This window comes from Oxyura jamaicensis, chromosome 4, assembly GCF_011077185.1.
Source record: "Oxyura jamaicensis isolate SHBP4307 breed ruddy duck chromosome 4, BPBGC_Ojam_1.0, whole genome shotgun sequence".
NCBI lineage: Eukaryota > Metazoa > Chordata > Aves > Anseriformes > Anatidae > Oxyura > Oxyura jamaicensis.
In genome coordinates this window covers 88,394,581-88,414,753 of record NC_048896.1, presented here as the reverse complement: position 1 = coordinate 88,414,753, position 20,173 = coordinate 88,394,581, and the positions used below count along the sequence as shown (strand labels likewise).

The following is a 20,173-nucleotide window of genomic DNA, read 5'->3' as shown; positions in this document are numbered from 1 at the left end:
CTCAGTGACTGAAACAGCACTTATCAAGGCACACATATCTCATGGCGGGGAGTCACCACCTCAGTGCGAGGGCCCAAACAAGACAATCTGGGCAGCTTTAAACAGGCAGATGAAGAGTCACTCTGGAATGGAAATGGTGACTTAAATGCCTTGTTTTACATAGGTAAAAGTTGTCAGTTTTGGTCATGTTCATGTTGTTCATTAGCACCTTGAAACAGTTTTTCCAGCAAGGAAAAAAAAAGTGTCAATGTGTCAATGTCATTAATGTCATCAAGAGAAAAATATATGAATATATTATTTCAAAAAAATGCAAGAAAAGGATTTTTATTTCTTTTTCTTCTTGCTCACTGGATTTTGGGATAAAGGCAAACATATATTTTTGTGTCCTTTGATATGATTTGCAAGGTGAAGATTAGGGTTTATTTTGGGAAAAAAACCAGGTAGAGGTAGGGGTCATGGGATTAGTCATGAGGGCCAGAGGTGGACTAAGCTGAAAGCAGTGTTGCTGGAAGATAAAACATGGAGTTGAAAGGAATCCTAGGGAATGGACCAGCTTGATTAGAATTCTAGTGGGGTTGGGGGGGGGGGGGGGAGAAAGGGCATTAACAAGCTCTTCATTAAACCTTGGGACTTATAGAATATTTCTTGGCTTCTTGTGGCTTCCTTCCATGTGGATTCTCTCATGTCTAATAACTATGCTGAGCTCGCACTGTGACCTTTCCCACCAGTCTCTGTCTTGTACCCCACAGGTAATTTTCATGAATATTTTAAACCATAATACTATGATGCCTTTCCCCTTCCGTCAAAATGTACGGAAATCAGCTAACAACCTCCACAATTATTAAGCAGGGGGTAAACCTGACAGACAAACAAACAACTACAGCACAGCTGCATAATCCTCATTTCCTCAGGAAATGAAGCAAAATATTACAAATATTGTCCATGTATTAAAGCTATGTAATATTTTAATAACAAGGATGTAGATGTTCCCCCATTGAGACATTAGTTAGCTTTTAGGCTGACCTTTTTGTCTTTCTTTCACCTTCCTCTGAAGATTAAGAGCTGGGTTGCAGCTGGAGATGGGACACTGAAAATGTCTAGCTATACCAAACCACCTCTGAGGATTGCATATGCTGGGTTAAACTCACTGCCAGGTGTTGGGTCCTTGACATTCTTTGCAGGGTAGGGGATTGAGACTTTCTTAGCTGCATTCACGTGTTTTCATTTAGGGCGTTCACTAATATTGCCAGGGCTCAGGACATCTTTCTTCTTGTGCTCCTGCATTGTGTCATTGCTCCAGAATCACCAATGCTGAAGCTCTGGCATCGTTTGGTATATGTTGTTATGATGGACTTTCTGGACCTCCTGTATATTGCAAGATCACCTCCAAAACCAAGGAAGGGAGCCTTGGTGTCTCAGATGGTTCTCAGACGGTTTATGATTTTTGCAGAAAGATTTACATTGTTGTCCATGGTTTGTCTCTTCATCTCTCCATACTTTAAACTGAATGATGACAAAGCATGGTCTCAAACCTTCTTCCCCAGCAAATGCTAGGGACCTTTCCACATTGGTAATTTAATTCAGGAGACTGAGTTTCAGAGAGGAGAGATTTCAGCTGAGTAAACTAATTATAAGGTGACAGTACTTTGTGGTCTCATCAAATCAGCTCCGTATCTTTTGAGATGCATTTTCTATGTTACTATTTACTGATACTTTTGTTAATCGTTTAAATTACAATGATGCTCAAGAAGTTTGTGATACTTTCTGGAAACAGAGGTTCTGCATGAAAAGCCTTATTCTGAAATAGATGTGGTGGAGAGGAAAAGAATACAACATATAAACATCTTGCTAGGATATAAATAGAAACATCTATTAGCAGTGTCATGGAAGATTGCAGGAGATACAACATGTCAAGAACCAAAGGTGATGCTTGTAATTCATTTGATGCTTTAGCAAGAACCAGACAAGCACTAGACACTTTACATCTTGCTTGCTGAGCACATGGACCTATTTCTGCACAGCAAGTCCAGCCTAAGGGGATGGGCACCACTAACATGGGTGGGAGAATGTATATGTTCTTCAGCTGCTGGTGTCCATGTACTAGAGGTAGGTGCTCTTCGTATAGCTGGTCCCTTATTGTTGGTTGCCTGTTTCATAGCAGCTGTCATGGTGGTGACTACAATCTACTTGGTTACATAAAGATAAGAGTCCGGTGTCCTTGGCAGACTACAGACAAGTTGTTGCCTAAGTTATAATCTACCCACTTTAGCACAAATGTGGCTTTCAAACTTCTCAACAAGTTAACTAAAGGCTCTATTTTATGGTAACATTTCAGTGTTCAAGTCTGTGGAAGCTGGAAACCAAAATTTTGTCACTAAATACAACATTCATCAGACTTGCTGAGAGGCCAGAATAGCATTTTCCAGCATCAGATGATGGGCAGACAGCAAATATAGCCAGGAGTGTATGACTAGCTGAGCAGTCATAATTTCAAAGTGAAATCAAGTTGGACTGAGGGAGCTAACAGCTTATTTAGGACACCCAGACCACATGTCCACACTGCATAGTAATGTAGTATACTGCATAGCCTCTCCTTTTCCCCCAAGGAGTGAAATACACACTGTGACTGTCCCTGTAGCACACATAAAACAGGAGAAGATTTAATTCCTCTTCTTCGGTCATCAATTAAACTTGACCTTTCTCACATCAGACATGTGAACCAATGTGCATAAGATATCAGGTTATTTTCTCCAGTTAACAGACACACAGACACCTCCCTAAGATGAGGCAGCATTTAGAGGAAAGGAGGACTTAGGTGCTTCAGGCAGACTAAATTTGGGTGGGATGCAGCTAAGTATTGGTCTCCCTAAAACCCTCCAAAGCCAAAGGAGAGAAATTGGGTCCCCTGGAGGTTCCTTCAGAGGGGTATCCTGTATTAGTTGCTTTGAAAAACTCTCTGGAAGAGCCTTTCCTCTCCCATGGCAGAAGATGGATACTAAGGAGCTCAGCATATTCACTCAGGCACCCAAATTTATAGGAGGACAACAGACAGTGTGAACAGTCCCTTGAGGAGGCAATCTGGAGTATGTCCAGTGTCAGGAGATGGTTCATGGCTGAGTCCTATGGCATCTTTGATCTTCTTCCCCAGTGTGCATATGTTACAGACAGCAGACCATGCAAAGCCCTTCTTATGAGGCTACAGGACTCTTAGCAGGTAGAAACTGGAGATATGAATAGCAGCTCCCTCCTTAAGTGGAGTTTAAATACATGTAGGTGTAGAAACAAGGTTTAAAGAAGAGTTGGAAGGTATTAGTAAATTCATGTGATGTGGCATAACTTTTTCCCAGAACACTGGAGCTTACTAAAACAGTAGAGAAAGAGTAATTCCATGTCATTCAGCACAAACATGAAGCAAAAGTTAAGATCTAGGGCTGAAACCAAACTGCTACAATTATCTAAGGCTCTGGCAAGAAGGGACCTCCTTTGAAATTTAAGGCAAAACATAAACTTCTTAAGCTTAGGAGTTTCATGTCTAATGATTCATATTTATACAAAAGAGGGTGTATGTTTTGCTTTGTTTTTATGCTAAATCATAGTGATGTTACTGAAGTCTTGATTTGTCTTGGTAACTCTGGAGAATCCTAGAGATCCTGTTTGGTTCAGAGGTCTTAACACAAAACAAATCAGCATGGAAACAATGCCCCAGTCCTGAAACCTTAGACAAGCAGTACTGCTCAAAGCCTGGGAGATGGGGTAGGAAATGTACTACACTCCACCCCCATGCACTCTTTGAAGATCCACAAATCTGAGCAGCTTTGTTGGTCTTTCCCGGTCTTACCTGGAATCTTTTCAGAATAACGACTCAGGACAAAAAACAGTTTATAGCTAATTCAGATGCTACTATAAACATGCAAACAGAAACCAGGGCAAAAGACAAACTGAAGGTGAGGTCCAAAGTGCTGGGCCATCACCAGTAGGAATAAGTCCATTTATAGTGTGAAATGGCTCTTCGTGTTGGGTTCTCCATTGTTCCGGTTGTCTAGATATTTTTATCAAGTGGCTTCACACTGTACCTATTTGGTGGAAACATAGGAAAGCTGGAAAATATGTCATGTGATGAGATGGCAGCAAATTCTCTATGCAGTCACTTCATAATCATCAAGATGTCAGGAAATTGTGACCTCGTGGCAAACTTTTGTCAAGAATGCAGTCAGCCAGGAGCCAGTAATAGTAGTGGTATCTAAACCACCGAAAAAGAACAATTCAAGACAGAGAGAACTTATATTGCTTGAGAAGAAGTCAAATTAAGCCAATTCATAAACCTAGATATTCTTATTGGACTGCCTAAACTAACACATCTTGCTATTTCTAGCGTTCCAGTACAGTATATATATCCTAAACCACAAGGCATAAAGGATGGGGTTTCTAACCTCATTGGCAGCATGTTTTTTATAACACCATACAGTTCATAAAAAGCTTGGCATGCATTGCAGAATTCATTTATATCCATTAGAGAAGACCAGATGAGCTTGACAGTTTTATTTTCACTTGAAGATCTTGGTACTGCAGGCTGTCCTGATGGCATCAGACCCCCAGTGACAACTGAAATATTGCTCACAAAGAGGAATCAGAAGGACTGTTGACCAAACTGGCTGGAAACAATGGTGTAAAATTGCATGGAATTTGCATGGAAAGAATGTGCTAACTAAAGCTACAACTTCTCTGTCCTTGGACACGAGCCAAAGTCCCAGGGGAAAAAAAAGGAAGATGTTCCTACCCAATTTCAACAACTTTACTTTGAAAATAAGTGTCTGGCTTGTCCTCCCAGGATCTCCAGTGAAACTTCTTCAAACCCCAGTGGTGGTCCTGGTTCACACCCATGAAGCTGAGCAGCAAATACTCTCTTCCTTCTGTCTACAGGCTCCCTCTGATATAGCTCTGAACCGTAACTTTGTTAAGCACTTATCTCTAATTTAATTCTGAGGACAAAATGCCTCCTGATACACTGGAATAGAGGGGCAAGTGAAAAATCAATTTTATTATTTGCTGTCGTTTTCATGGGAGGGGTGTACTCTGTTTCTGTGGGGAATGTAGACAGTTTCTAAAGGGCTGTATTAGAAAAGTGTCTTTAAAGATATACTTAAAGACTCTTTTTAAAGGCTCTTGATTCTATACTTCCACTGGGTCATGCCTTGCAGTTCCCTCACTGAGTCTAGTGGGAGCCTGTAGGTTTCTTAAATGGAAATATCAGAAACTGATAATTTAAGCTTAGTCTGTGGGCATTAGATTTGTTATTAAAATTAAGACAACTCTTTTTGCTAGGCTGGAACGTTTATTAGACATGGAGTTAAGCTTTGTTCTGTAAATGTAGGGTCTTCTCCATTCTCATTCCAAGAGAAAAATGTTAAATGAATAGATTTTGCATGACAGAGCTATTGAAGGACAGGTTTTACCAGTCAGGTTAGAAACAGAAGATTCTGAGCTGATGTAAGTGAACATCATTGCAATGGACTTGATGGAGATATACATATTTAAGGCCTACTGCAGTTCTCAACCAATACTCATCAGTTCCTTATGGCAGCTGATTTCCAGTGATAAATGAGTTGTTTGCCTATTGACTACAGTGACTTCTGGATTCTGTCCTCCTTCTTTTTAAAAAAATACACATTTCAGGTAGACTTTAACAGTTTGGATATTGAAGGACTGCTGTGATTGTGCTTGGAAGGGAACTCACAAGCTCACATAGGTCATCCCCAAGAGAGGATCAGTCCTACATAATATCAGCCTAATATTTGTTTATCCAACCTGTTTTTAAAGACTTCCATTACTGCAGATTCCATGTTAAGGCCAGCGGTAATATATCAAGCTACCTTGTGGAAGTGGAGTGAGGGGATTATGTCTTAAAAAAATCACGAATCTTCCTGAACTTTTGGCCACTCTAAAGTTCCCTTTGATTTGTGGGTTTCACTCTGGCGCCCCTGAAAACATCATGCATCCTCAACCCATACTCATTATCGTGATAATTTTGCTATTGATCTCCTAGAGGTTTTCCCCAATAGCTCTCCCACAAACCACAGACAGATTCAAAGTCCTTTTGCCTTTGATCATGGTATGCTGTTCAGCAGGCAGTTCAGGGCCAAGATATTTGTAGCAATGTGTTTTTTTGTTTGTTTGTTTGTTTTTTTAAAAAAGGACCAGAGAAACTTATTCTAGGAGGATTGCACATGCTACATTGCATAACATAATGTGTATGAAGTTCATAACAAAGGGACTTGCAGGTCTCAGAGCCCTAGAGGGCACAAAAAGAAAAGAGGCACTCAGCCTACATGAATTACCTGAATGCTCCTATAAATCCTATCCATAACTGTGCACCTGGATACTTTAAAGGAACTGTCTATCAGGATGGGATATTTGGCTCTAATGGGCAGTGGATTGGGAGAAAGTTGTAAAACTTTTCCACTCCTGCTCTGTCTTTCTATTCCTTTTAAAAGTTTTTGTACCTAAAGATGCTCAGTTACCATAGGTGTCTGCTGAGATAAAGTGGCTGAAAATTTCAGGTATTCTGAAATAAAAGCATCTTCAGACATTCACAGACAAAACTAAACTGGGAATCAAGGACCGAGATTATACCAGCAAAAACAAGGTTGAGCCAGACTCTGCTGGTGCAAATTTTGGGCAGCCCCACTAACCATCAGGGAGCTCCATAAATGTCAACAGCTAAGGTTTAGCCAGGGCATACTGAAATGCTGGCAGGGAAAATCCAGTCTGCATCTCCCTAGCAGTGCCAGTCACTTCAGAAGATTAGCATCAAAGGCACATCTTCCCATGGTTTTCCTTTGAATTTAAGAACAGTGATTGTTGTCTTTGTAATCTCTGTTTTCACAAAGCTGCCTCTCCCCAAAGAGCCCTAAAATATTTTGCAAGCCAAAGGCCTCATTCAGATCTCTCTTATATTGATATAAATGAAAATTAGCCTGATGGTAGATCAGAATCAAGCCCTTTGTGTAAACAGCATTCTTGAAACTCAGCCTTCTCTTGGGCAGAAATCAATCAGCATGCTTGTTTGGCTTTAACCTTGCTGTCATAAGCAATAAACTTATTGCAGTGGGAATTGAGAGTGTGCATCCAGTAACAACTCTACACATTTAATGCTCCAGGGTTGACTGGATGGGTGGGTAAAATTCCTCAGGACAGGAATGGCCTTTTACAGGAGGTCAGAGACTGCAAACATCACAGATGCAATGTAGTAGGGGCTGTCAGTCCTAGGGTCTCTGCCCAGTTTCAGTTCACATGACCTTGCAAAGTTGCACCTTGCTATAGAGGTAACCAAGCATTCTGATTTGTAGATCCTTGTGCTTTTGCTCACAGAGGTGCAGATCCTGAGAGAAATACACCTCTTGACTTTCAGTCTCACAAGTCCTTATTGAGCAACTCACAAGTCCAGAGGGTTGTATTGACTTGTAGGCTGAAAACCACGGCTTAAACCACCAGTCAGTAGATGAGTTTTCCAAGTACTGCTGTGATGAAGAACAAACAAATAACTTGTATGGGGAAAGGCGATGAACCACTCCTAACCAAGTGACATGACTGCTATTGAGCTTTCAGGCACTGACTTTCTCCAGTGCGTGCATTCTCCGTGGTTTCAGTTTCAGAAGCCATCTGGGGACAAGGGCAGTCTTTTGTTAAGTTTTGTCTTTAGATAACTGCAAATGAAAAAAAAATAAAAAAAAGGCGAGGGGGTGGGAGGGAGGAGGGGAATGGAAACAAGAAACAAGTAGCTCCCTCTTCTTCCCTCCCCACTTTTCTCACTTAACCTAATCCTTAAATTGTTCAGCACAAAACACTTCCCATTGGGTATCCCAGGGCATCAAAAGGTCTTGTTTTAATTCATTGGCATTTCTCAGCTAAGGTAGGAAAAACAAAAAAACAAGGGTGCATGTGCATGTGTAGGGGGATTTGTAAACAAAATAAGTAACCTGAGGAAACTCTGGAGAACAAAACAAACAAACATATAAATAGATAACAAACCAGTTTTACTTTCAAGGTGGGAGAACTGCCAAGGAGAGAAAGTTTGCTCACAGTTTCCTCTGGGGTCTTCCTAGATTTTGCTCTACACAGCACATGGAAAACATCGAAAGAAACAGGCTCCCACCATGGGTTCACATTCTTCTTCCCCTGTAAACCCTTAAGTTAAAATGCCCCCACCTTGGAAGCACAGGGCTCATTCTGAGGTCCTCAATGGAGAGCTCAGATCTCTTTTTTACTTTCTCCCTAAAAAGGGTTTCTTTAAATAAATAATGATGTGCTGTAAATAAATCCAGGACTGTTTTCCCTGGAAAGATTTCTGAGGAGCCTGGGCAGGAGCAGAATGAATGTGTAGGAGTGTTTCAAACCAGAAGGAAAAGATATGCAGAGCTTTAGCTAGCTTGCACCACTAAATCAAAAGGGCTAACCCAAAGCCCTTTTAGATCTGAAGCAGTGCACACAACAGCAGAAACTCTCCTTGTAGGTGCTATTCCCACCAGTTGCTCCATTCTAGCCTCCTTTCCCAATGCCTGAGTATGCTAGTGATATGAGAATACACCCAGAGCTGTCGGGGTTTGTGTTTGCTTAATAGCATTGATCGTTTTTAATTATTTGGCTGCAGTTAGGCAGCTCTGCCTCAGTGTCAGACAGTCCCCGGAGAGGCAGCGCTGACGCCTCGCAGCCCAGTCAGCCGAAGCCGCATTCCCCAGTGCTGGTGGCAATGACACAGCTACCAGAGGAACTCAGAACCGGCAGCATCTGAAAGCAATAAAGCAAATGAAAACTGTGGGGAAGCGTAAGCGGCAGGCATCTGGGTGGGGGCAGCCAACACGTTTGGTTGTATGGAGAGAAGTCATTAGCAGCCATTTTTATTCCAAAAGACATCCTGGTCTTGGAGATAAGGTTCCTGTTGAGACATTTCCTTGTCATTCCCAGCTTTTGATCTCTAATTTTAATCTTTGTTTCAATTTGATTGAGCTCAGATGTCAGACTCCTCTCTTCCTCCTCTCACCAAATGACTTTGCAGTACCTAGCCTGTTGGGGACCCAGACTTTCTACCACTGCATTGAACTTTTCAGCCACTCCAAATATCTCCAGTCCTGCAGGAAAAGGACATATATTTTCATCCTGCCAATGCAAAAGCATCCCCAGCACAAGCTAGAGGGAAAGAGACTCATAGCACATCCTGAAAAACACCATCCTATGAGGGCAGCAGGACTAATACCCATTCCCATAACAAAACTACCTGAAAAACAGACCCTGGCAATGTGTGTAAGCTTTGTTTGCATGAACTTAGCTCAGAAAAGTCTCAGTGGTTCATTTTAGCTACAGACGTGTTGTGTTTTTGATTTCATTGACAGAGCACACCACAAGCTTTCTTTTGTTTCAGATTCACAGAATAATTGCAACCTGTCAATGTTTAGCACAAGCAAACACACAGGCTTCCAAAATGCACTGGTATCACAGCCTACAGCCCATTATTTCCACAAAGACCATTAAACAATAGCAGGCAGATGGAGCAACAGCAATGAAATATCTGGAGCACCCTTGAAAACTCACAACTTGAGAGTGCAAATAAAGTTGCAGCAAGCTATTGTTTGGATTTAGACTCAAATTAACTTCACATACTTTTGTAGCTCAAGTAAAGAGAGTGAATACAACTTGTCTTACTCATCTGAACATAAGTCTTTCAAGCAGTTTGTCCAATTTAAAGGTCAGGGAGGCATATGATGCTGTGCAGAATGTATATCCATTCTCTTTTAGCCTTTTGCAAGTTCTCCAAACCACCATGAACCAGAGGAATGTTTCATTTCTGTTGCTATGGAAGAGGACTGCTCTCTGATTTCAGAAAAGTGGCATCTCCAGCCCATTTACCTCAAATATACCCCTTGGAAGAGGGGCATTCAGATGTCCTATTGCTTCTTTCCAATTGCTGCTGGGGTAGCCAGCTGTCCTGAGCACATTGGTCTCTCTAATGTTTGGCCAAGGATGTTGAAAGTAGGTGTGTCTGAGGCAATGCCACTTTTGAGCATAAGATGGGCCAGGAATTGACTGGATGTGCTTGGCCCAGGAGATACTCAAAGGGAATTCATATAGAAGGGAGTCTGAAGCCTTGGGAAGGATATCAAAACCCTCTCTTCAGAGCAGAATTTAACACAGATTGAAAATCCTTTGTACACTTCAAGGCTTTTTACTTCATTCCCAGGGATGCTCTGCATGCATGTCTGCCCTAATTAAATCATTCCCAATAATTACATTGTTTTTGAAGACTATCTGTCAAACATATACATATATATATATAATTTGTAACGTACATGATCATAGTAATACATCGAGTTCCTGAAAGTCATTGAGCCCTGCATCAATTGCTTTCAGTCTAAATTGTTTTATTCTTTTCAATTGGGTTATAAAACCTTGGCCACCTAGTGAATCTGGTAGTGGCTATAAATCTCTGCAGCTGGGAAACTGGAAGGCAGCCCTGCCTACCTTACAATGAGGAGAAACCCTGCTTCCCATTCCAATTCAGCAGTTCCTGCAGAGAATAAAGACCTTTCTGAGAAAAATCCTTCAAAAATAATAATAAAGAACTGAGGGGAGCCCAGGGAAGAACACAGAAATATAGATGTTATTTGGAGGGCTCCAGTATATTCTGAAGGACATTTTGAAAGCCATGGCAGTGATGGGATGAGATTTTACTCTTCAAGAGTGTGCAGGCATCCTGCTGCAAGGCATATTGACAACACGCGTGCAGTACCGCCATACTGCTGCCCAGCTATATCGACTTGTTGTGCTCACTGCTTGTAAGGCCCTTAGAAACCAAGCAAGCTACAGTGAATGTTGCTGAACATCCATTTCCCAAGGCTATTGAAATGGGATATTTTTTTTTTTTTTTGGTGACTGGCCAATGAATAGAACAATCCTGACGGAAGAAAACCAGCCAATTCCTGGTTTCTGTGTCAGGGCTGAATAAAGAGGATCAGCTCACACAGTAGGCAAAAAGGATACAACATACTTGTGATAAAATGGTTGCCTTTTATTCCATTTTCTATTAACTTCCATGTTTTCAGTTTTTCTTCCTTCAAAAAATTATTTTAAAGCCTTGTATAATATTGAGGTCAAACTAATGGCTCTGTAGCTGCCCAGAACATCTTGTTCTCTCCCTGCTTTTCTTACTTAACTGGAGACCAAATCCTATTTTCCAGTTACATGAGCTACCCATGACTGAATGAATGCATCATTGCTGCTGGACAGGCCAATTCACATGCTTCTTCTTCCAGATTTTGAGGACAGAGACTATCTGTCCCCAAGTCTCCCTTCCTCCTCCTATGTGGTCGTTCCTTTTTCTATAGCTTCAACCTCATTTGCTTTCACTTGCAAATTCACCCATGTCCTTAATGAAAATGAAGGTGGTGCTTTCATGAGCAGCTGAGCCACTCCAACACCACACAAGCTGCAAGGGGAAGATCCTGCCTCTCTCTTCTCTTGCATGGCCCCACTCATCCCTTGCACCAACTTGGGTACTTGCAGAGCAGTTTCTTGAGCTGAATCAACTTGCTAAAATGGCAGCTCCATGGGTTGCTGGGGTGGTTTTCTGGTGAGCGAAGGAGCTGGCACAAGACTTGGCACAAGATTAATTGACTAACGTAGGGAGATAGGAAAGCGTAGCAGGGCCTCTGCTTGCTGGCAGAGGTAAGTTATCTCTTAAGCCACTTCACCCCATCTCACAGAACTGTACCCTGAGGCAAAGCATTTGTTCAGTTTTGGTGCCACATTTTTAATCTCTTTGCTTTCACTGATTTGTTCTCCCTTATTCCTATAGCTCAACCTTCTGCTTTTGATTTTAATTTCCTTAACAAGGTTTAACTCAGCTTGACAGTTAGTGGTTCTCATAAGCCCTCTATGCTTTCTGACCTCTAAGACATGATGTCTTTTGCTGTTTTCACTCCCCATAACCCTTCGTTCTGCTCACTCCAAGTATCCTGTTTGAAGTGGGACTTACTCTTGGTTCATTCCAGAGCTTTCTCCACAATTATGGTCCTTATCCTGAACAGGGCACAAGAGCAGAGGGGATGTTCCATCCTAGCCTGAAAGGTATTCTATACGTCTTCCTCACAGCAATCCTAGAGCTCTTCAAACTCATTAATTTTATAGCTAAATCCACTGATTTCTTTAAATTTGCCCCTTTGAACCTGAAGTGCAGATTCCTTCTATAATACTTTCATTTAAATTGATTCATCTCATGATCACACATATAATCTTTTCTCAAAATCTCACAGTCTACAAAAATAAATAAAAAATCTCATCATCTCATATTTGTTCTGTAACTAATCAGTGAATGTGTCAGCTCACACCCATGAACATCTGGGCCTGAACTTTCTTGGTAGCATTGGTTTTCCAGTACGCCTGTCCAAAATAAAATCTTCCCATAATGACACAGTTCTCACTTGTATGTATATTGCTCCATATACATAAGAAATCTTCAGCTACCTAAAGTCCAGCCTGGGAACCTATAGGAGATTCTTTGTGTAACTCAGCTTGAATGTCATTAGCCAATTTACCCTGTGTCGGTTTAATGCAGATGTGTTTTGCTCTTCCCACAGAAATTAAGATCAGCTTATATTTGTTCTAAGCCTCTTCCAATGTAATTGTAGAGCACACATGTCCCACCAATCTTTGTTTCTGTCTCATTTGAACAACATCTATCCCTCATTTCCCATGTTCCAGATACAATGCTTATTCTACCATATATCTGTTATCCTTATAATATCCTGTCCTACATCCTGCATTGGTAGCTCAAGTTCTCTTATATTGCTAATGCTTCTTTAATTAGCAGAAAAATGTTTCAATGTTTTTTATTGGCCAATATTGGCTTTCTACCTGCATTAGACAAAGTCTATTTATTATCAAATTACCTATTTGGTTATTGTTTGCAGCAATAAATTTCCTTTCCACAGAAACTGTTCTACCATCTCACATCCCAGTGTACACCATTTTTTCCCTAATGCACTGAATCTCTTCCTCTGTGCTCAGTCCAGGTGTGAGCCTTACACAGATGTCTCCCAGACTTCCTCCCTCATTTCTCATTTTGAATTTCTCATGAGAGCTTCATATATTCGGGGTTTAATCCTACAATATAATTCTCTTTACTGGGGTGAAATCAGTCCACTGAGTTTCTTTTTCATTAGTAATTCCCCATAACCAAATTTCTCATAACCATCTTTTCTGATGAGTTGAGGCACTTGTTGACCTCCATGTAATGACTTCACTTACATTTTCTAAGTGCTGAAAGAATCATCCAAGATTCATTTCTTTAAATGTCTCTTCTAAATGGGCACAACTATCCTTGATTCTTCCTCATGTCCTTTAGGGATTCACTTTAGCTTCCAGGGTAGCTCCTGGATAGCTCCATTCCTGTTTTTTTTTTTTTTTTTTTTTTTTTTTTTTTTTTTTTTTCCTGTTTGTTTCTCCTCCCCTTCCCCCCTTCCTGCAATGCAGCAGACCTCTTCCCCAGTCCTGTTGCTCTTCTGCTAGCCTCTGGACCCACTCTGTCTGTTGGGGCTCCATGCATCTCCAGCAAGCTTTTAGCTCCCCCATCAATGTTCTCCTCATTGATACCCTAGATTTTATGTCCTCTTTTTTGAGGAAGACAAATAACATGCACAAATGTCCCACTATTTCTGAACTAAGATACATCCAGCATCTTCTGTGTTCACTATTTCACCACTTCTCTGGGTCACTTCTATTTCTGCTTCAATGGTCCTCATCATTCCTGTTATTAATTAAAAATAGGTAGCCATGCTCAGCCCTCTGTTAAAAACTCCCATGATTATGGTTCCTACTATGACAAAATTTCTGCAGGGCAAGGTAACATCACCCAGCATTTCGGGGCTGATGCAGTTGTTGTGAAATATCCTTATTATATATCCAGCAAAGATACAGTTCTGCACCCACTACGGGTTGTCCTTCACGAATAAGCAACCTTGCCTCCTATTATATACATGGAGAATAAGCGCAGAGAGCTTTGCTTTTCCCTGAAATGTGTCTGCCATATGGGGATAACTGGCCAAGCTCACTTCCTCCTTCTGGTAATTGAGGGAACTAGGGATTGCATTGTAGTTTTTGGAATTAAAAGCTGGTTTCATCCACATAGCTTGAGCAGCAAAGTAACATGCTACGCATACCTAAGGGTTTGGGTTGGAGCCACAGGTATATTGTGAGAAATTTTCCTTTGAACAGCAGATATCTGGTCTGTAGGTAACTTAATTCTGGGTTTGGGGTTTGATATTTGCAGGATGAGTTACTGTGCAGAGTTTCCAGTCTTTATAAGGGCTCTGCTCACAGTGCATCTTTCTTGTCATTGCTATCTCTCTCTTCTACTCAGACAACAGTTTTCAAAAGACTTGTAGGGGCTTAATATCCTGAGATTCTCAAAAAAAAAAAAAAAAAAAAAAAAAAGGTAAAAAAAGGTAAAAAGAAGTTAGAACTGACTATGTGGCTGAGTAGTTATTTAGGAAAAACACATGCATACACACATGCATACACACCCACAGAGGCACATGGAAATCCCAAGCACATTAGAAAACCAGGCAAGAAAAAAGTATTAATATTTATTCATCTTTAGCTAAGCACAGACAGCAGGGTAATGTATTATCTTTGCCAATCTTCTTTTCACTTGAATGGTTTTCCTTTTATACCCTGTGGTGTTTAAGGTCTTCCAAAAGAAATACAAATGATCATTGGAAATGAATAGCTGGTTGTGCATGGGTGTTGGGAGAGTGCTGAAAATGGGCTTTCACTCTGCATTCAGCGAGAAAGTGAATCACTCTCACACAAAGCTCGAGCCTCGAATGGAAGGGGAGAGAATGAAAGCAGGATGTGATTCGGAGGTGACATTTGGTGCTGTTTATCTAGTGGAACAGTGCATAGATGTGGTGTAGAGGAAACACAGCATCTCACTGCTGGGGAGCAATTGCATTCATTTTGAAGTGATCTATTAGCTCTCAGGTCCTTTAAGAAAACCATGAATAACATGAGAAGAGGCGGAAAAGAGGGGAGGGGGGAAGTAGAAGGACTGATATAACCAGCCTGAAGGTTTTGGGAGTCTGTGGAGGGTCAGAAATCAAGTTTTAATAGCTGGTGTCTGCCTCAGCTATGCCTGTACAGACAGTTTATTCCATTCTTGAACTTGACATAGAAATCTCAACCCTACATAAAAGCAGAGTCCCAGAACAGGAGATAAGGGATACAGGAGCTAGCCAGAGGCTTTGAGGCCATATGGGGTTAAAACCGACCTCATAATTCCACTTAAAGCAAGGATGGGCTTAAAACACAGTCAGCTGTGTGGGGTGTGTGTGTGTGTATAAATTTGGCATGCTTGAAAACCGAAAGTGAGTTGAAGTGCTGCTCAACAGATGTGCTGGATGTGATCGCTTCCTCTCCTCCTGCCTGTCCTCCGCTCGGCTTCTCCATCTCGTGACGATGCCCACCCCCACACCTTGCTGGTGCCTCCAACGCCCACCGGCTGGCCAAAAAGGCCATGTGCCCCCCTCCATGTTATCTGCTCATCACCAGTTTGGAGGCTAATAATGTGGGTATGTAATGTCTGGCTGCTAGTGGGTTCAAACCCCAGCTGATGTGGATCAATGCAGCTTCACTGATTTCAGTTCCACCAGTTCAGCAAAGCCAGTCCTAAGGGACAAGACCACCACTAGCCTCATTTAGGTCACTAACTTCACCACTGTCCATATACACTTTCACCTGTATGTTCCTGCATGGGAGGAGCAATGAAAAAAATAACATAAATCTAAAGCCAGAGAAACATGTCCTTGAGGCGAGATATTTTAGCAGCCGCGAAGAGGAACGATCCTCAGTTTGTTAGAGCAGAGAGAGCTACAGCAGGAGTCACATCTACCCACACTTGTTGATCTCCCTGCTCACAGTTAAGGACCCATTATGGACCTTTATCAGGGTGTGATAATTACTGACATCTCCTTCCAGGCAGTGTGTCCCTGCCCAGAAATGAGTGCCTCCAACTGGTAGTACCTTTTCTCTGGGGCAGCGGTGAGCCCTTCTAGCATGAGTTCCTATACATTTTGGAGGTGTGGACACTTTGCTAAAAGGATGCTGATGAATGTAATAGAATAGGAGAAGGCACCTTTCCCAAAGCTTGCCATCTGCCTGCTTAGGTGGGGAAGGCCAGAGGGAGATGTGCAGCCTGTGGCTTTCCCACTGCCAGCTGCAGGTGGGTCCTTGTCCCCACCACACCGAGTGGGCAGGGGGTCCAACACAACCCTGTGGGTGATGGGAATGCTGTGCCCATGCCACAACATCACAGGGCTTGTAGAGGGTGCTGAGTTACAGAACCCTGCTCACACTGTACCCTCATGGCAGCACGGGCTGTGCCCAGCAGGTGCCTGCCTCCCTGGGAAACGTGTGCTGTAAAGCTGGCCTTTATGGCCAGCCTCCTCTAGATGAGGCAGAGAAAGTTGAGCTTTATGGGAAACATTATCTGCAGAGAGTGGGGAAATGATTTTTAGGGGAGGAAACTTGAAAATCTGATTTTCTGATTTCAGTGCTCTGGCATATCCGAATTTATCTGGCTGTCTGCGACCCTGCAGATGGGAGGGCTGGGTATCCTGGCAGGGTATCCCCAGAGCTGTTCCCCCTGGCCAGGGCTGGGCACATGCTGGCACACCCTCTCCGGGTCTGAATTTACTCAAGCTGTCCATGCTGAGTGCACCATCCTAAAAACCAAGCCCATCCTCACAGAGAGCAGCATATCCACCAAGTGTCTGGCTCTAGCACTCTGGTGAGCCTTATTTGAATTAAGCACTTATTTTAATTTGTAGGATATTCACAGACTTCAATCACCACTGGAGTTTCGTAGAACACAATTTCTATTTTCTCAGTCCCCTTTTCACTGTTGCAATGAATAGTTAGTGGTAGTTTGTCAAAATTATGTGCAGCATCTGTCCTGCACTGTCCAGCGTAATAAAAATCCAGCTGCCTGTTTTTGTAAAGCAGTGATTTAAAATGACTGGCAAAGGTGCTTTTGCCAGGTCAGAGTGGGAATGAGCACAAAGACATCTCACTTTTTTCCCTTTTTTTTTTTTTTTTTTTTTTTTTTTTGGTGGCAGTGTCTGGGTGGTGGCTCATTATCAATTGTAAATTAGAGGGGGTGGAGAAAGGGACATGAATGACAAAGTTCAGAAACAGCATCTGCTGAAGAAAAACAAGTGAGGTGGGGGGCAAAGCAGGAAAAAACAGATGAAACACTGTAATTGCTTGGCAACAAGTTGCTATTGTAATTTAGAAAATTGGAAGCATCCGTTCTCAAACAGTTCAAGCTTTATTTTTTTTCTTCTTTATTTTTGACTGCAGCCCTTGTTTTGCGATCAGCTGTGTCCTCCTATAGGATTACTGGCTCCCCCTCACACGGAGTAGTAATGGACCCCTCATGTTTGGTTATGGGCCATCGAAGAAAGCATTTTGCAATTGTTTCGCAGTGCAGTCATTTAACAAGATTAGAGATAATTTGCCCCTTGGAATGCAAAACTGTTTCTACAGGTGCTTAAGCTTCCTGGCTTTTGGATTAGAGGCCTCATTTTGTTTTGTGCCATTGCATTCAGTGAGGTCTCTGAGGACTGTAAATAAATGAACAGCTACCCGCTGCAGCTGTGAAACTAATTTTGTAGACTGAACTACAAGAGTTGCAGCTTACAAAGCTCAGTGGATGTAGATAAATATGTGCATGCTAATGTATTAAACGTGCTGATTAACTAATACTGACTGCACCTGAATGCAAGCCGTTTATTTGCCAAGCAGGAGGCTGGAGAAGCAAGCCTGACCAAGGAGAGAGCAGGCTGCTGGAGGCAAGCAGGAGGTGCAGAGTCATCGGAGCTGTTCAGGGTGGTAAAAGAGGTGAAGACCATTCGCTCTCGTCCAGGCAGACCTCCTTCACACTTCCCACCTCCTTCTCCCATGGAGAAGAGAGCAAGCCCCAAGCTTTGGCTGCGTCTAGGAGGATGGGAAGTCTGGTAGACATCCACTGAGATGGGGGACGTCAAGGATGTAGGGATGCCATGGACTCCTTCCAAAGGAGAAGAAAGCCAATGCATGTTCCCCCAGGGAATCTCATGCTTTGCATCCAGATGTGGTCTCTGGAGCAGTTCTGCGAGAAGTATCATGGATGCTTGGAGGGAGTTGGGTCGTGGGTTTCTTACTGAGAATCAAAGGAAGCCTCATTCATTGGTTTTCTCCAATTTCTTTCTTTGTCCATTCATTTTCTTTTAATGTTCCTCTTCTTTCTTTGGGTATAATTTGTTCATTTCAGCTGAGGGAAATTGGACTCATGATTTCAAAAACTTTTTTTTTGTTTGTTTTGTTTTGTTTCAAAAGTTGTTTTTACTTCAGATATAGAATTAAAATCAAACCTTCTGAAATCCTCCACAAGAAGAAATTATTTTTCTCTCTTCAGTCCTGTGACAATTCTCAGTTTGGGGACAGTCTGAGGGAAGACTAGATGGGACCCAAGACCCCCTCTGCTTCAGACACATGTGGTGGCTTCTGAAGGTTAACTTGGGTCTGACTCCATGTGAAATTCAGGAACACCATTGCTGCTGTAATTTCTGCACCTGGGAGGCCCTGGGTGCCCAGAACCCTGCCAAGCTAACAGACGAGGACAGTGGCCAAGAGTTGAACCTTGCCTGGCAAGTGCAGCTCCATCAGGAGCACACTTTGCTGCTGATGAAGTCCTCCTGAAACTCAGTTGCCTCTGTGGCACACTTTTATCTAGGTGAATCAGCAACTTCAGGGGCAATAGATGTTTTGTCATGATCAGACATTAATTAATTTCTCATTTGCACAAGACCGGAGGCAGTGAAAACCCTGGACCCAGCAGAGGACTTGCTTTCTGTACTACTTGGTAGCAATGCTATGCACTGAGCATGGATCCCCAGGCTCTGGGAGGGTGGCAGGTCCCCAGGGGGATTGCTGCAGGTGGGCTATGCAAAAAAGCCCTCATGCATTATTTCAGACTATGGTTGTCCTCAGAGAGTTGATGACAAGGAAGTAGGCTGTGTTGCCATTGTGGTTTGAAGCCAGTATTTGCTAAAACCTGATGCAAAGCCTGGTAGAGTTAGGCTGAAGGTGTAAGACCTCGGTGGCTTTCACTCAGGTAAAGGTTTTCTTTTGCTTAGGTAATTCCTGTATATCTCTTAAAAGATCATTGACAGAGATGAACATCCACCTGTTAAAAGAAACTTAACGTTTAACCAGCAGAAAAATAAAGGTGGAACCTCCATTCTACCCTTTTTGTAAAGCATCTCTGAAAAAAAAAAAAATGTTTAGGAGGTGGGTGGAATACATAAGAGATGTAGTGGAGTTGTAGAGAGTGTATTTTTATTCCTGTGTTCTTGCACTATTTAATTTGTTTTAGACCTTCTGCGTTTATGGATGTTGAGAGTTTGAAAGGGAAGAAGTATGGTCAGTGCCCTGGGGACTAATCCAAAATCCCCTGTCCTTGCTTAACATCTTGCACTTGCTGTGCTGAAGGTCTTCTGGCTACTTTAAAAAAAATGCTGAAACTTATTTAGGTGCCTAAAGGACAGAGGACTTGAATTGCCTCTGAGTATCTATAGTCTAGGATTTCAGAAGTGATTTAGGAGAGATTTTTGATAAGGACTTTAGCTATCTTCAGGCAGGCAAATATGAAAAAGAAAGATTTCATTAGAGCAACAAAATTTATGTTTAGCTGCAAGATGCCATTGGGAGGGATGGTTTTATTGCAGCCTCACCCTCGCTGCTTCTTTCCACCTTCCCCAAACTGTGCAGTAGTGGTGAAGCTTTGGCAGAGTTAGCATTTGGGGTTAGGAGCTTACAGCGAGGTCAAATGAGCACTGACACCAGACAGAAGAAGCAACAAGACTTAGCAGCCATCAGTGAACATGACAGGACCTTCTGGCACCAGGTAGTCCAGTGGCTCAGCTGGATGGTGAAAAAACTCCTAAAAGTTCAGTTTAGCTGGGTATTTTTGGTCTTTGATTTATGTTTTTTTGCTCTTTTTAAAAATTAGGCTAGCTGACTTTTTCAAAATCTTGAAAAACTTTTTCATCCCCTAATCCAAGAGATTCAAGAGAACAGACAACTT

At 42.2% G+C, this 20,173-nt stretch overlaps 1 long non-coding RNA gene across 1 annotated transcript; it reads left to right on the top strand.

The window, feature by feature from the left end:
- The first annotated feature begins 11,471 nt into the window (after positions 1–11,471).
- Positions 11,472–19,537, top strand: LOC118165486. Its single transcript, XR_004750071.1, has 2 exons — positions 11,472–11,715; positions 17,851–19,537. It is a non-coding gene; the product is annotated as an uncharacterized LOC118165486 (long non-coding RNA).
- Positions 19,538–20,173: the final 636 nt, after the last annotated feature.